This window comes from Macrobrachium rosenbergii, chromosome 16 (assembly GCF_040412425.1).
Source record: "Macrobrachium rosenbergii isolate ZJJX-2024 chromosome 16, ASM4041242v1, whole genome shotgun sequence".
Lineage (NCBI taxonomy): Eukaryota > Metazoa > Arthropoda > Malacostraca > Decapoda > Palaemonidae > Macrobrachium > Macrobrachium rosenbergii.
Window position 1 is genome coordinate 60,839,633 of NC_089756.1, and position 16,742 is coordinate 60,856,374.

Genomic DNA, 16,742 nt, shown 5'->3' on the forward strand with positions numbered 1-16,742 from the left:
ATACAGTTACCCTGATAGGGATTTGTTATTGTTATTGTTACAGCAGGTTTCTGGTAATGCTAAGACACTTCTGAACTCTCTCGAAGTAGATAAGCAGACATACAAGGATGCGAAAGAATGATTAAGTGCTGCCTTTGCTTCTCCTGAGAACCTTAAATTTGAAACTATCAGGAAGCTGACTGAGCTTAAGTTAGGTTATAATGACGATCCATTTGAATTCATTTCCAAAACTAAAATGATTCAGGAATCGTTTAAGTCTTTATCTTTGAGTGTAGATGAGGTACTACACAGTATTTTGTATGGAATGGTTTAAACGGTGCTTTTAAAACTCATTTAGTTCATGTCACTGGTAAGAATAAGCCCTCCATTAAGGAAATTGTGGATAATTTTTCACTGCAAATGAGCGTTATGTGCAGCATAAACCACATAAAGTGAATAAGTTTAGAAGCCCTCAAAGGGGGAAAGAAACAAATAGTTCTAGTTTTGCTGCTGCAGTCAATACAAAGTCTTGTAATATTTTTGAGAATTGCCCTTTGTGTTCGGATGCTGATAGACATTCTATTTCTCATTGTACAAGATATAAAACTCCCCAAGCAAAGATTGATAGAATTGGTAAACTGAATGGATGTACGAGATGTGCTAGATTAAACCACAAAGCAAACTCTTGTAAATTTACGTTTAGGAAGAAATGTTCTCATTGTTACGGCTGGCATTTTCAATTTTTGTGTACTCGTGGTTTTTCCGGTTCACATACTAATACAGCTGTTGACAATGTAAATAGTGCTAGTGCAAGTAAAGCGGAAGCAAGTAGTGGGGTTGTAGTTTTGCAAAGTTTAAGTTTTGATTCGGTGCTTCCCACTTTTTCATTTAACGTCAGCAATTCCTGCTACCGTGCTCTAAATGATAGGGGGTCACAAAGTTCATTTGTAAGCGAAAGGTTGCAGGCATCTCATGAGTTTAAAGTCCTTCAAATGAATGTAAAATTAACTATTAAAGGATTCAATAAGCCTCAGTTATATCAAAGTAAACTTGTAGAAGTCCCTCTCCAACTCGGTGAGCATTTGTTTAAAATCCCTGCTTTGGTGGTTCCTAATATTAACGTACATTTGAAGTTGCCTAACCTTGGTAAAATTGTACAAAAATTTGAGGATAAGGGCTATGTTTTAGCAGATTCATTTCTAAGTAAAGAGAGTCGGGAGATTGGAAACATTGAATTTATTTTAGGATCCGATGCAGCTAGATGTATTGCAGGGAGGGATGTATGTTTTGGTAATAGCTCTTTGTATATTTGTTCTCCTGTAGGTGTACTTTTGGTTGGTAATTTAGACAGTTTGTTAAATGATATATCATCTCTGCCAACCTATGCATCTTCAGACAGTGATATGAGTAGTTTGCCTTTAGCACCCCCTGCATCCTATAATTTTGTATCGAGTAATATTACAGAAAGTTATGCATTTTTAATTTCTAGTTTAGTTGAACCTCTTGATAACTTCCAGATTTGGAAAAATTAGATTTTTCATCGGTTTCCACGCAATCTAATTTTTGTGTTTTAGATGATAAAGGTAAACTTATTGGGTCCAAACTTAAGCAAGCTAGTAATGAAATTTTAGAAGAAGAATGTGGAAAATACATTTACTATGATAATCAGGTTTATAATGAGGAAAGCATTGAGGTTCATGATACCCTCATTAATTATTCATTGAATAATATCTCCCAAGATTTAGACAGCAGGATTGTTGTTCCTCTTTTATGGAACAAAAGGGTTTCATCATTGCCTATCAAAAAACCAGAGATTGTCTAGGCAGATACTTCACTCTAATTTTGCAAAGCTTAAGAAGAATGATCACCTTCAGCTTATGGATCAAACAATTAAAGAGCAGGTTAGGGATGGTATAATAGCTAAGGTAGATGATGTTCAGAAATATTTGGAAGAACATCCTGGATACTCTTTTTTACCACATATGGGTATTTTTAAGCCTGATAAGGAGACCACGAAGTGTCGTATTGTATTTCTTAGTAATTTATGGGAGAAAGATTGTGAGAAAAAGTTGAGTGTATCTCATAAGCTATGTTTGCAGGACCCACCCTTAATCAGAAACTTTCTTCTGCTTTTTTGCATCTCCGGTTTGGATCTTATTTATTATTATATGATTTGAAGAAGGCATTTAACCAGCTGCTCTTGAGTGACGTGGACCAAAGCAAGTTATTGTTTTATTGGTACAAGAACGTTGATAAACATGATTATTCTCTTGTTGTGTACCGAAATGTTCGTCTTAGTTTTGGACTCAGATGCAGCCCTTTTCTGTTAATGATTTCACTTTACTACATTTTGGTAATTATGTCAAAGAATGATCCTCCCATGTTGCAGGGTTTGAAGCATCTTATGTATGGGCTTTTATATATGGATAATGGAGCCATTACTACTGATTCCATTGATGAACTCCAGTGGTCATATGATAATTTACCACATATTTTTTCTCCCTACAAATTTGAAATCCAACAGCTTTATACTAACCTTGTGGACTTGCAAAGTCAAATTAATCAGAAGTATGGGAACATTTCTAGTGAAGAAGTAAAACTTTTAGGATTAAAGTGGGATCGTGTAACGGATACAATTTACACAAATCCTATTCATTTAAATGCTGAAGCAAACACTAAACGTTCCATTTTTAAGTCATTGGCTTCTCAGTTTGATGTATTTAACTTTAATATGCCAATTTTGAATCGCAGCCGTCTTTTTATGCATAAACTTCAGTGTGATAGGTCATTAGGCTGGGATACTAGTTTGTCAACAGATTTGCAACATGAGTGGAGGAGCATTTGCAAGCAGGCAAATTCTGCACCAACTATTCAGATCCCTAGATTTGTTGGATCTAGAAAATGTAAATATGAATTAATTGCATTCACTGATGCCAGTCACTCACTTTATGGTTGTGTTGTTTATATTAAGTGTATTGAAACTGGCAAATTAAGTTTGGTAACCGCTAAAAACCGAATGGTTAATTTGCAGTTAAAGAATAAATCTATACCTTCTTTGGAATTAAATGCCATAACTTTGGGTGTTGAAACTTTGATGGAAATTTACCGAGATTTGTCTGGTCCTTCTTGCATTAAACCTGTGGCTATAGTTAATCTTAGTCTTTATACAGATTCACTATGTTGCATTCATTGGTTACACTTGGCTGTGGCTAAATTAGACAAACTGCAAAAACGATCCACCTTTGTTGTCAATAGATTACAGTCTATTCAGAAGTTGTGCGATATTAAGCCTGTTACATTTAAGTTTATTCCAGGTATTGATAATCCTGCAGATTGTGTCACAAGGTGTTTATCGTATAAGCAACTTTTGAAATCTAATTTTTTGGTGGGCCCAAATCTTGATTTACTTAAGGAAATTGGGCAGGATCTTAGCAAAGTTGTTGTTCCAAATCCATTAGTTGAGCATAGCAGTAATAATGTTGCAGAATCTGACGAACCTAGTTCAGTTTCTCCTTTGACTAGTTTGTCAGCTAATTTAGAAATTTCTGATTCTTTGTTGAATCCATGTAACTTTTCTAGTTTTCGAAAACTGGTTCTTTTGCAACGTAGAGTTCTTTATTATTTTCAACTATGGAAAATTAAAGCTAAGATACCTATTAATAAAAAACCTAATTTATTGGTAGAGGCCACATGTCAAATTATTAGAGAGGATCAAAGAAGACATTTTTCTGATGTTATTCGGTATTTCCAAGTTGGAGGTAAAACCTTAGATGATATTCCAACCATGGTATCAAAGTTCAATGTTTTTATGGATCAACAAGGGGTCCTTAGAGTTAAGAGTAAGTTTAAAAAATGGCACGTGAACTCCAATCAAGGATTTCCTATTTTGCTTTCAAAGAATAGTGCCTTAACAAACATCATAGTTAATGACATTCATGTTCAGCTTGCTCATTCTGGTTGTTATGCAGTCCTTTCTGAACTTAGAAAAATTTTTTACATTCCATGCCATTTTTCTGTCATAAAGAAGTGTTTAAAACAATGTGTTCATTGCAAACGATTCAATGCTAGAACTATTAAGTTAAATCAAAGTCAATATCGTGAATTCAGGTCAAATCCTCCTCACACTCCTTTTGCTAATATTTTTATTGATCACCTTGGTCCATTTTATGTTAAGAAAAATCAGCAAAAGGAGAAAGTATGGCTTCTTTGTGTTACCTGTACATGGTCACGAGCTATCAACCTTAAAATTTGTCATGATCTTTCTATGAAAGAATTTTTGCGCGCATTTCAGATGCATTGTTTTGAATTTGAGTACCACAATTATGTATAAGTGATTTAGGTTCTCAATTTACTGCTGGATTTAATTTATTAACTGATTTTTTACAAGATCCAGAAGTTCAAGTTTATTTTGAAAACAATAATGTAAAACCTCTATCTTTTCAGCAATACTTTAAAGGTTGTAGTGCGTTAGGGTCATTGGTTGAGGTATGTGTTAAATTGGTTAAGAGACTTCTTTTTGGATCTATTAAGAATAATGTTTTATCATATTTTGATTTTGAATTTTTCGTTGCTAATATCATTCATTTAGCTAATAGGAGACCCATTGCGTTTAAGGAATCTTTAAGAGATATTTCTGACGAACTGCCTGAACCCATAACTCCTGAGCATCTTATTAGGGGATATGGATTAACCTCCTTAAATTTAATTCCTGATTTGCATTGCATACCATCCGAGGATCCTGACTATGGGCATCAGGTAAATCCTTCCACTTCTATACAGGATCAGTATGCTAAATTAAGGAAAATTCGTTCAGAGTTATTTGAAATTTATCATGGTGAGTTTTTAGGAACGTTAATTTCTCAGGCAGTTGATAGAAAGGGTCGTTATATTCCAGTCACTAACACTGATTTGCAAGTGAATGATATTGTTCTTATTAAGGAAGTGCATACTAAACCTAATGACTACCCCATGGCTATGGTAAAGCAAATAACTAAAAATGATAACGGTGAAGTAACTGGAGCCGTAGTATTGAAGGGTAAATCAAGGGAGGTTGTAAAAAGACATGCCTCTACTCTTATTCCGATTTTAAAGGTTGACCCTGAGTTCTCTGATAGGTTAGTTGACATAAAACAGGATGTTAACAATATTAGACCTCGATCAAAAAGAAAGGCTGCTTTAATGAGTAAAAGAAAAACCCAGAATTTGTTTATGAATGATCTAGTTTAGTGGCTCGTGGTTTCCCCGGCCTCTAAATATTTTTTATGCTAATTTTTTTCTTAATTCTTCAAAAATTAGTTTCTTTTTGATGCAAATTTTTTTTATAATTTCTTTCTTGTTAAAAATTTGCATCCCTCTTGGTGGAGTGTACAAAATATTAGTTATATTTTCTTTTTACTAACTTTTAATTTTAAAATTGTTCTATAAAAATAATATAAGCAATATAAAATTTCATATTTTTTCTAGTTAGTGGTTTCAGTTAACTTCATTAAAGGCCATTATTACCTTACAGTAGCTGTAATGCCTTTTAGCTCCCCGAACCAGCTAGTTTAACTAGTTACTGCCGAAGAATTGCCCTTTTACAGAATAGTGTTGGGATCTTCGGGAGAGGTGAAAGTTTTCTTTTTCTTGAGAGCTACGTAATTCAAGCAGTGGCAGACCAGAAGTGCACACTGTAATCATTTTTGAAGATATCAGCCCTTTCGAGCAGGACGGATTTCGCCGCCGCTGGGATTATTTATATATTTTGGCAACACTTTAGGATGATTTACCGAGAGTAAATAGTTCATGGGACCCACATCAGGACGGAGACTTTACTGCATAACATCGCAGACGGACAGCTTGCCGGTGGATATAAGATACAGGTTAGCTAATTGTAAGGTTACCCGGCCTTATTTATTGGTTTGTGTTTTATATTCCTCAACCATTCGAGTAAACCATAATTAATTTTTTAAATCCTGCTAATATTATTTTTTTAGAACGTTGGATTGGCCTATTTCTTTGGCTACAGTTTTTGCCATGTTTAATAGCGAAATTATCATGGCTGGGTTGAGTGATAGTTCTCGTTGACTTGGTGAGATTCGTAAATTGAGTGTTTTGCGTTGAAGTTTGGAATCTCGAGACTTTTATAATTTAAGTGTAATATTTTTGGATGTTTTCACAAGTTTGGTTTGCTGTTTTTATAGTGCTTTTCTCTCGTTCTATGTGCAGGTGACGCGGAATGGTCCGTTTCTGGGTGCACTTCTTATAATATCTTAACTTGGAAGTGCGACGGATGTCTGTCTTCCTTATTGTTTTCGTTCCAACACCAAGACGAAGTGTACATTGGGGAGCTTATTTGTTGAGGTGCTGAAGCGATGTATTATAAAATATAGGTTATTCTTTTATATCTTTTGCATATATTTTACTCCTTTAGTCTTCAGAAATAAGATAGTGTATAAAATTCTGCGTATGGCGCCCGAACAGGGACTTACTCGAATTTAAGCCGTTTATTTCTTGTTTTCGTCTTGGTGTTGGGTCCCCTCCCACCCCCTTGCGTGTTTACATTTTTGTTCGAACGTTAGAAATTTTAAGTTTTGCATTTTTTGAATATCGTGGTTTTGCGGCATTTTATATTTGGCGGTATTATTCTTAATTTCAATTTTTGATAGCATTTTGGTGATTTAATTACCTGATTTTGTTGCATTTTTGTGCATGGTTATTTAGAACCTTTTTGCCTTTTCTTAGTGCATTTCTTAGTATACTGTGTTGGTGTATTTATAATTTTTCTTGCAGTTTTTAAGGCATAGTGATTATTAAATTTTAGCCAGTGCATTTTTTATTAGCATTTATAATGTCGGACTTAAAGTTATTGATTGCACGGCGTAAAACCATCAGAGCCCGTGTAACTCTTGCTCATAACAAATGTAGTACGTATGAAACGCTTAACAGCTCTCAGCAAGCAGTAGTAAAGATGAGCTTAGACGAGTACAAGATTGAGCTTTCTAAATTAGATAATGATATTCAGATTCGTAAATTTGTTGACACTCAAGAGTTTGAGGATGGAGATCTTGAAGCAGAGGTTGAGACGTGTGAGGATTACATGTGTAAGGTACAACAATGTTTAGTGATGTTAGAATGTTTGTCATCTACACCTCCTACTCCATCAGGTAACAATAGGGTAGATGAGGCACGTAGTCTTTTGAAACAGCCAGTAGTCTTCAGAAATAAGATAGTGTATAAAATTCTGCGTAATACGTCCATAAAATGAACAATCATAACAGCTGTCAAATAAATAAACATTGGCAGTGTGTTGTGTTCCAGCATAAAGACAAACTGTTGCCTCACAGTGGGTTACAGTGCACTCAGAGCATGTTTGTTTACAAAACGTTGCTGTCACTGCAGCTCCAGTTACACACAATCAAAATGGCGGCCAAATTACGTTGCACATAGGAAGTCGGCCCTCTCTATGGTTCTCTCTGGTCCATACTGTGCATATTCTTCCGCCATGCCTCTGTTAGGATAAAGACATATCTTGGGGTCCCTGGTCTCCTTCACCCTCCTGTGACCATCTGCCAAAGTCCATCTGCAACGCCTTTGTGCAAGGTTCGACAATGGTGAGCACCAAGAATAAATAGGACTTATTCTTAAAGGTTATCATTGCGAACTCTTAGTGTCTTGTGTTGCCTATTGAAGTTTTCCTGCGTGTCATTTCCAAGCTTAAGATTCTTAATAGTTTTTGTGGTCAGTCTTAAAGGTTATCATTGCGAACTCTTAGTGTCTTGTGTTGCCTATTGAAGTTTTCCTGCGTGTCATTTCCGAACTTAAGATTCTTAATAGTTTTTGTGGTCAGTTATGTTTATATATTGTATTCTCTTGTCCTTTCAGGTGACATTGCTCTCGGACTAATAACTAGCTTAGTCATAAATTCACATTGTAAATAATTGGGTAACAGAATCATATACATTAATGTTGTTTCGAGTGGCCATATTTATGAAGGATAGTTTCCCATATGACCAGCAAATTTATATTAGGTTTACCGTTCATTTCCTGATACTAATGTAAACCTCAGTTGCAAGGTAATTCTATTTTGGGTTATTATTCCTGTGGGTATATTCTTCTACAAAAATTATCTTCTATTTTCGACACGTAATCTTTATGAAATTTTCTGAACGAAGGAAACGCCCAACTATCTGCATGAACTGCCTTCTTTATTTGTAACCACGTTATTTTAAAGGCTCATTTAAGGTAATAATAATATCATATGTAACATATATTTTTCCTTCCAACCTGAGTTGAAGACAATCTCAGATTTTTTAGAGGTGTTCAGCTTAGCTGGTATAATATGAAAGAGGTTGAAGTAACGATGAAAAAGAGAAAATATACAAGGAGATATTTACATTTAAGCTGAGGAAAGATCAATGTCCCTTGCACATTACAAATTTCAACTTAGAATATAAATATTCTACTGTGAAACCATGTGACTCCAACAAGGTTTTCTGTCATTTGGAGGGTATGGTTGACAGTACTTGAGAAAGATATACAGTCGTCAACATTTCAGTGGTCGGATAGTATAGGATTGCTGAATTCTTACCATCCTCTTCTTCACTAAGCCCTCTTCCGTTGATTGCATTTAGTTCTGCTCATTTTCAATGAGAACATTCTTCTGCTTGTACTTTTTGGGTATAGTGGCGTGTCTGACCTTGTAGGAACTTCATTTTAAGGATACTAGATGTCAGTCAGTCTTTCTTTTTCCCTAAGTAGTGCTCATCATATATTCTTAGGTTGAAGCAAGAAACGATTGAGGATTAGAGAAATATTATTGTTACTATTATTGGCAATTTTACATATAGGCAGTAACCATTCTTTTGCACAAGATTTACTTAAAAGGACTGATAATTTACCCCACGATGAGCTTTACCAAAGCATTCACAGTCTTTTATTTTTCTTTTCTTTGCTGTAGGAAGGTTGAAGATAACTTCATCAAGAAGTTTACAGTTGACATTCTACCTTAACCTTAACACAAGTTACAACGCTGACTTATATTTCTGGCTTCCATAGCCCAAAGTAGAAAGAACGGTTGCTTTGTATGGAAGCATCATGGTTAGTCTTTCAGCACCCGAAGTTGTATTGGAAAGCTTTCTTAACATGCTTGATGCATTATTTTTTGGTTTTAATGAGTGAAATGTGTGCTCTCCAGTTCAAGTGTGCAGTTTGGCAGAAAGGTATCGGGTTATTCCACTGCCCTTCTGATATTTTTATAAAACATGAGTCTATTTGTTTTTCTGCAGAAAATTTAAGATCTACTGTCGAGGTCCAGGTAACTATTTTTGTAATGGTACTGTTAAGAATATGATGAGCATGTCTTGAGCTTGAGGCTGTGAGGAATATGGTAAATCATGAATATACTAATTCTTCTAATTTCCCTTGATAATTTATTTATGATATTGTTTTTCTGCAAGGGGGAACGTTGCCAATCAAAACTCTGCACTATGGGATACCATTTTCTAATCTTTATGAGTCTGAATACATATCTTTCTGTGCCTAAGAAGTGCAAGAAGTTTATGAAAAAGATGGATGGCCTGTACACCAAAATTGTAGAGTATTTTAAATATCCCCTGGACATTAAGATGATCCAAAGTGCAGTTTACACAAAGAAAATCAACATTGGACTGTGCTTGAACGGAGAGTGAATACCCAATTGGATACCACTCATTTGGGATTTAGAGAGACATCCACTTGGACCTTGACAAGGCAGCGCAAGTTTTGGTCAACTACAGATTTACCAACAAGGATGTCAATGGCCATATCAGGAAAACCCTGGAAGAACAGTTATTGACAACAAACCCAAGACTTAGGATGTAACAGAAAGTTATTAGGGTTGCCTATGCTACCAGGCGACCATGTCCACATCCTATAACTATAAACAAGACGAAAAGACCCCTCATAATATCATCTAAGAAAACATCTCTTTTGCCTTGTACAGGGAGGGGCTGTTCATCTTCATCATGGATGTTAGCACAGTTCAAGACCCATCAGACAGCTATTTGGTGGATTCAAAGCCTTATGACAGCCTGAAATGATTGGAAGCCTTATATATCCTTATATATATAATACCTGCAATGAATCAGTTTGCTTCCTACTTTTGCTCCCCATATTCAGCGAGGCTGAAAATACTTCAGGCCTTATTTATTCTAAAGGCAAAGAACAACCTTAATATTACTAATAAGGAAGGCTTTTTGCTTCCAACTCTTACACAGAAATTTGGCATCAGCTCAAGCATGAACCAACTTCAGTAAACTCAATGAAACTGGATTATTGCATTGCAAGAGATATTGGAAAATTACATAGCGGGAATAAGGACCAATCTTCCTAGGGCAGATGTAGCAGCCTATCAGTAAGCCAGGAAAAATAATACCAGCCATACCAGGTATTCTTTATGTCCCAGGCTGGTACCCAACGCTAAGACAGCAGATTCCCACTGCCTCCTGACCAGAAAGAATTTAACTAAAAATTGAATGCTATTATGATTTGATTTGAAAATGCCTGAGGTTAAGGGTAAATGTCAGCTGTAAATTTGAAGTGTACAATAAGCTCCCTTGTGAGATTGTGCTGGTTATCTAAATATTCTACTGTAGTTATGCTAGAAGAATTCTTGTCAATTTTTTTTTTACAAATGTAATTTGTTTTTTACTAATAAACGATGGGTGTTCTTCGAAAGTTTGAAAATCACTTGAATCAGCCAATCCCAATATATAGAAACTAATAAAATGATAGAAATATTAAAGAAAAAAGAGAAATGATACAGCACTGTACTCAGTTATACTTTGATGACCTCAAAGGCTGTGCTGAAGTACAGTGCTGAAGTCACGAAGCAGTTATTTAAGCTTCTTATTGTACCCTTATGTACCATGGTAAGTTTTTGACAGGGTGGACTAAGGTATAATAAATGATGAACACTTAAAATGACAGCATTTCACTTAAAGTTGCACTGAATTCAATTTTTTTGATACTTTGGCCACTATCAAGTTCCATTGGGTTAGCCCATGCTACACAATATACACCTAAAAATTATATTTCATTTAACACTACTTTATATGGTGTACAAAAAAATATCCGGTTAAAAATCAGTGTTCCTGTAGGAGACTGCCACTGATAGCGGGGACAGAGTGGTTGTAGAAATAGGTGAGTGAGAGATCGACGGTGAGGCAAATCAGAAGTAGGATTGGACGAATGATGGGAAGACAAAACTGGTGCTGAAAGTACTTAAATAGACTTTAAGTTGGTTTGTATGCAGGCTTTCTCGCACTGATTGATAAATTCATTGCGAATGATATCAAACCCCATTGCCTCGGGCGCACTCATATATAACAATTGTTCAGTAAATTTAATGAATGTCATGAGTCCTTTTTATTACATGCTTTCATATAACTTGACTTCTGCATCTGTCTGTCTGTCCTAAAATCTCGTAACTCAATTTTCGGCCTGTTCTCTTCGTCCGATGGACTTGAAATTTTGCATGGTTACTCAATCCCAGTGACAATACAACCTTACATAATCAGTAGGTCAGCAGTGGCCCCTAGGGACTCTAAAGTGACCTCTCCCAGTATCTCAGGATTTGTATGAAACACTTTGGATTTTTCACAACTTCATTGACTCTGTAGAATCTATCCTCTATATAACTCCTCCCCCTTCCCTCTTCCATCCCTTTCCCCTTCCCCCTCCCCAGCACACGATCAAGTGTTAATTTAGCTGTGTCCTTCCCCTCCTCTTCCCTCCCCTCCTGCTTCCATCCACTTCCCCCCACCCATCCCCTCCCCTTCCAAAGCCATGATCAAGTATTAATTTAGCTGTGTCCTCCCGCTCCCATCCCCTCTTCATCTCATTTCTCCTCGCCTCCCCTTCCCCCTTCTGGTGCATCCAATCAAGTGTTAACTTAGCTGTGTCCTTCCCTCCCCTCTCCTTCCCTCTTCCATCTCCCTTCTCCCTCCCCCTTCCGGAGTATGTGATCAAATGTTAATTTAGCTGTGTCCTTGTTACGCACCCTTATAAGAGGTCGTGGTGCAGGTCTTTTATTGCACTATTTATACTCTCAGTGATGTTCAAAAATACTCAGCATAATATGGTCAGTGAAGACGAAAACAAAAGGGAAAACTCAACAATATTTATTCACAAAAAAAACAACAAATTAAGTCAACCTTGTGACTGAAGAGGACGTAGACTAGTCCTCAAATAATCCCACTGGATTCCTAAACGCTAAAAAATCTAAGCCCTAGATAGAATCATGAAGAGAGAACGAACACAAGAATATAACTAAATCGGAATATATCCATACAATGGCTGGCCAGGCCAAAATCAAAATATACCTATAACTATAAGCAAAGGAAAAAAGGTGAAGGATAAAAGGGAGAAAACACTTAAATTCCTACCTATGAATTACAGTCTAAACATAACAAACACCAAGGCCTATAGGCCATAAGGACCACCAGAGTCTATAAATTGAGCATTTATAGATAGATTTATATAGAAAAAAATATATATATATATATATATATATATAAAAATTTAACAAACTCCTCACACAAAACAGGGGAAGCGGTAATCCAAAATAAATTTAAAGTGCCTTTAAGGAAGTCGTGATCCGATGCATCACAGCTCTGCAAACGAGGGAGTACAGGAATACACAGGTAACCACTGGTACAGGGGGTCGGAGGCGGTCCTGTCCGACAACGCAAAGATAAACTCCTACCTGGTATCTGTCTCCCTACTTGACACCTCACGAGCCAGATTGCTCCCTCAACAGCAGCTTATAAAGGCGTCCTCGGGGATACACTGATGCGACAGTTGCCGACAGAATGAGATGGCACTCAATACCTTAGGGAAATGTATCCACTAAGGTGGCAGTACGACGAAGTCGCAGGTGACAATGTCAACAGCGTCAGACACAGGTCACACGACGTCGCAGGTGACAGAAGTGTTCCTGCGAAGAGCAGCTCCAAAAGCAAGATTCAGGATGTAAGAATGCAAGAAGGTTCTCCAACAATCGCCAGCTGTATAAGTGTCAGGAAGCAAAGTACGGCCCGAACTCCCCCAGGCCGAGCACCGTCCTTCACAAGTCACCTCACAGGAGTCATGCCGCACTCGAAAAATAAACAAACCCCAATCGTTAAAACGATAGTTCAAGCAATTAAGTGAGCGGGGAGGAGGCGAGAAACTATACCGAAAACAAAACAATACACACTTAACATTAACTGCCTTAAGAAATAACTTAAATCTAGAACAAGGTTGACTTAAATAAATCACAAAATTACGTTACTCTAATAGTCCTCCTCCTCCCCTTTCCTCTTCCATCCCCTCCCCTTCCCTCTTCCATCCCCTCCCCTCCCTTCCATCCCTCCCCTTCCATCCCCTCCTCTCCCCATTCCGGAGGACATGATCAAGTGTTAATTTAGCTGTGTCCTCCCACTCCTTCCTTCTTCCATCCCCTCCACTTCCACCTTCCCTCCCCTTCCCCTTCTCCCTCCCCTCTCCCCTTCCAGAGCACATGATCAAGTGTTAATTTAGCTTGTGTCCTCCTCCTCCCCCTCTTTCCACTTCCATCCCCGCCACTTTCCCCTCAACCTTCCTCCATCCCTCCCCCTCCCCTACCACTTCCTCCTCCACCCTCCCCTCCTCTTTCCCCTCCATCTCCTTTCCATTTTCCTCCCCTCCCTTCCCCTTCCCCTTTCCTCTTTTCTCCCCCCTCCTCTCACTTTCCCCCTTCCATCACTCCCCTCCCCTCTTCCATCTCCTTCCCCCTCCCTCCCATTTCCCCTTCCCTCCAATTTTCCCTTCCCATTACCTTCCTACTCCCCCTCCCGTTCCACCTTCCCTCCCTTCCCCTCCCCTCCAATTTCCCCTTCCTCCAATTTCCCCCCCTCCAATTTCCCCTTCCCCTCACCTTCCTATTCCCCTCCTCTTCCCCTCCCCTTCCCTCCCTTCACCCTCCCCTCCCCTCCTCCCACTTCCCTTCCCTCACCTTCCTACTCCCTTCCCCCTTCCCCCTCCCATTTCCCCTTCCCTTTGTTCCCCCTTCGCCTTTCTCTCACCCTCTCCCGTAAACGGATATCAATTTTGTTAACTGCAGTCATAAACTGTTCAAAATTTCTGTCAAAACTAAAAAGCATAAAATAAAAAAAATATAACAAAATGTTTATAGACATGCTTTTATTAAAGTGCAGTAAAAAGTAAAAAATAATATTTTGAGACCCACCAGGATTTTCTTACAATTAATCATGTTTTCAGAAATAAAAGCGTGGGCCCCAAACTTGGAAGGAATTGCTACAAGAAATAAAAAAAATCTATTTCTTCTCTTGTAGCATTTCCTTCCACTTTGGGGCCCACGCTTTTATTTTTGTAGACATGATTAATTGTAAGAAAATCCCGGTGGGTCTCAAAAAATTATTTTTACTTTTTAGTGCAATTTAATAAAAGCATGTCTACAAGATTTTTCTTTAGATTTTTTTCAGCAATAAAATCGCTATGGGACTTCCGTGTCAACTATAGCGCAAGCATTAATTTCTTCCTCACCCACCCTCAACTGGCGAGATGTTTGCATAAGGTCCCGTAGTTCTTTTATGACTTTATTTCTAGGCATTAAACCCTAAAACTCCTCTCCCTCTGTCTCATTAATGAATATTCATAGAATAAAGCCCCTCCAACTCTGCTGTAATGTTCATGGCTGAATTAAATGTCTGATTACCTCAAAAGATATCAATATTCCATCCGTGCATAGTTCTTCGCTGGGTGAGCGGGTTCCGTTGTCAGCTACCACTTTGATGGTCGCGAGTTCGAATCTCCGAGCGGCCAGTGAAGAACAAGAGAAATTTGTTTCTGGTGATAGAAATTCATTTCTCGCTATAACGTGGTTCGGATTCCACAATAAGCTGTAGGTCCCGTTGCTAGGTAACCAATTGGTTCTTAGCCACGTAAAAATAAATCTAATCCTTCGGGCCAGCCCTAGGAGAGCTGTTAATCAGCTCAGTGGTCTGGTTAAACTAAGATATACTTACTTCCATCCGTGCATTACCTTGGGCACATTAGAAAACATGTAAGGCAGTTGAATTCTTAACCCTTTTCCAGGTAAATGTCTCTAAGTAGTTATTTAATACACCATCTTCAGTTGTGTTATTTCCAATCATATTGCACTATAGACATCACATGAATTTCAGCAGTAGCAAGAAGTTTCAGGAATCTTATGAACAAGTTTTAGCAGAGACCTTATATGTGAGCCTGTGCATTTCGCCTGCCGCCATTTTGAATCAATGGCAGTTGGGTCTCATAGCATGCGAGCTAACACACATGGAGTGCCATTTGTGGGTTATGCTGTACTGCCTTTGGTTGCTCAGATAAAACATAATACAGTAACATTCACTTTTTCGGCCTCCTGAAAAACAAGGAAAGGTGAGTTTATTGTTTTTGGAAAACCAAACTCTTATGAATATGACCAGAGCGGAAAAAGTATTTCATTCAAATGACACCAAATTACTCTGTAAGTCATATATTAAATGCTCTGCTGTTTTTGATTGAGAAGAGGGTGCTGCTACATATGTTAAATGTGTAGCCTATCCAGAACATTCTCCTGACATGGGCAAGTTCATGGTTAGGTCATTCCTGAAGTGCAGACTTTTTTTTATGCCCAGGTATATTCATATATATTTTACAGCATACAAAGATTTCTTTTTTTATTGTTTGTTGACAGCCAATTGAAAGCTTTACGAATTTTTCAAAACAAGTTTACATTTTGGGACTATAATTGTTAAAAGTAGTATAGGGTTACTGCAATATTACAATGGCCAAAAATATTACAGTATTAGTCCTGTACTGAATTTAAAATTTACATCTTGCAAAATTGATAAATATATTAAAAAACTTGATACAAATTTTAATACCAGACTGGAGACATATATGAAATAGATTAATTGAAAGCTTAATCGATCAGAAATCTGTTTTATTTATGAATATTATGGCACTGTAATAATCATACCATAGATCATATTCATAGATATAGTAAGCATTCCTATTTCATCACAAGTGGGCATATGAAGTTATCGTTGTATAGCTTATTATTCATTTGCAAGGTAAGTAATTCACATACTATGCAATTGGCAATTCAAAAGTTAGTATTTTATTTAGGAAAACATAAGCGAATGCAAACTGTAGCCCATGCCTGTTAGGAGGTGCCATTGGTTATTCACTAAAAATGGTGTCATATACTTTTAAAATGAGGGTCCTGTGAGTGCACCATCTTGTTTATAAGGTCTCTAGCTTTAGACTGAGAGATCCAAGCATAGCAAGTTTATGCTGGCAGAGTGACAGATGCTCCCAGACCAGACCTGTAACTAGTTCCTCCTCCTCATTATTCACTCATTATGCCCATAGTAATGCAGATAAGGTCTTAAAAACTTGGGTTCCCATAGCTAAATAACTGGTGATATGTGTGAAAAAGTGAATAATGGTGTTCATGAAAGTAAAGCTAAAAACTTACATAGTAAACAAAAAAGTGCAAACAACACAACAAACTGAATGTGTTTGTCCCACTGTAGCCCTTGCTTAGCCTAGACCACAGGGAAGCATTCATATCTTGCTGCCTCTATTCCGACTCATTCAGAACAAGTAGAGCATTTCAAATCGTAAGTGTAATCGTATTGGCTAAACGGTTTGAAACATACTAACCTAATCATAATATAGCCTAAGTCTTATACTACGACATCCAGTTTACTTCACTCATATTCCAAATTGCACTTAAA

General features: G+C 37.4%; 1 long non-coding RNA gene across 1 annotated transcript; it reads left to right on the top strand.

The window, feature by feature from the left end:
• The first annotated feature begins 1,876 nt into the window (after nucleotides 1-1,876).
• LOC136847467 (uncharacterized) lies at nucleotides 1,877-6,365 on the top strand. The gene is made up of 2 exons (XR_010855760.1): nucleotides 1,877-5,840; nucleotides 6,187-6,365. It is a non-coding gene; the product is annotated as an uncharacterized lncRNA (long non-coding RNA).
• The last annotated feature ends 10,377 nt before the right edge of the window (nucleotides 6,366-16,742 follow it).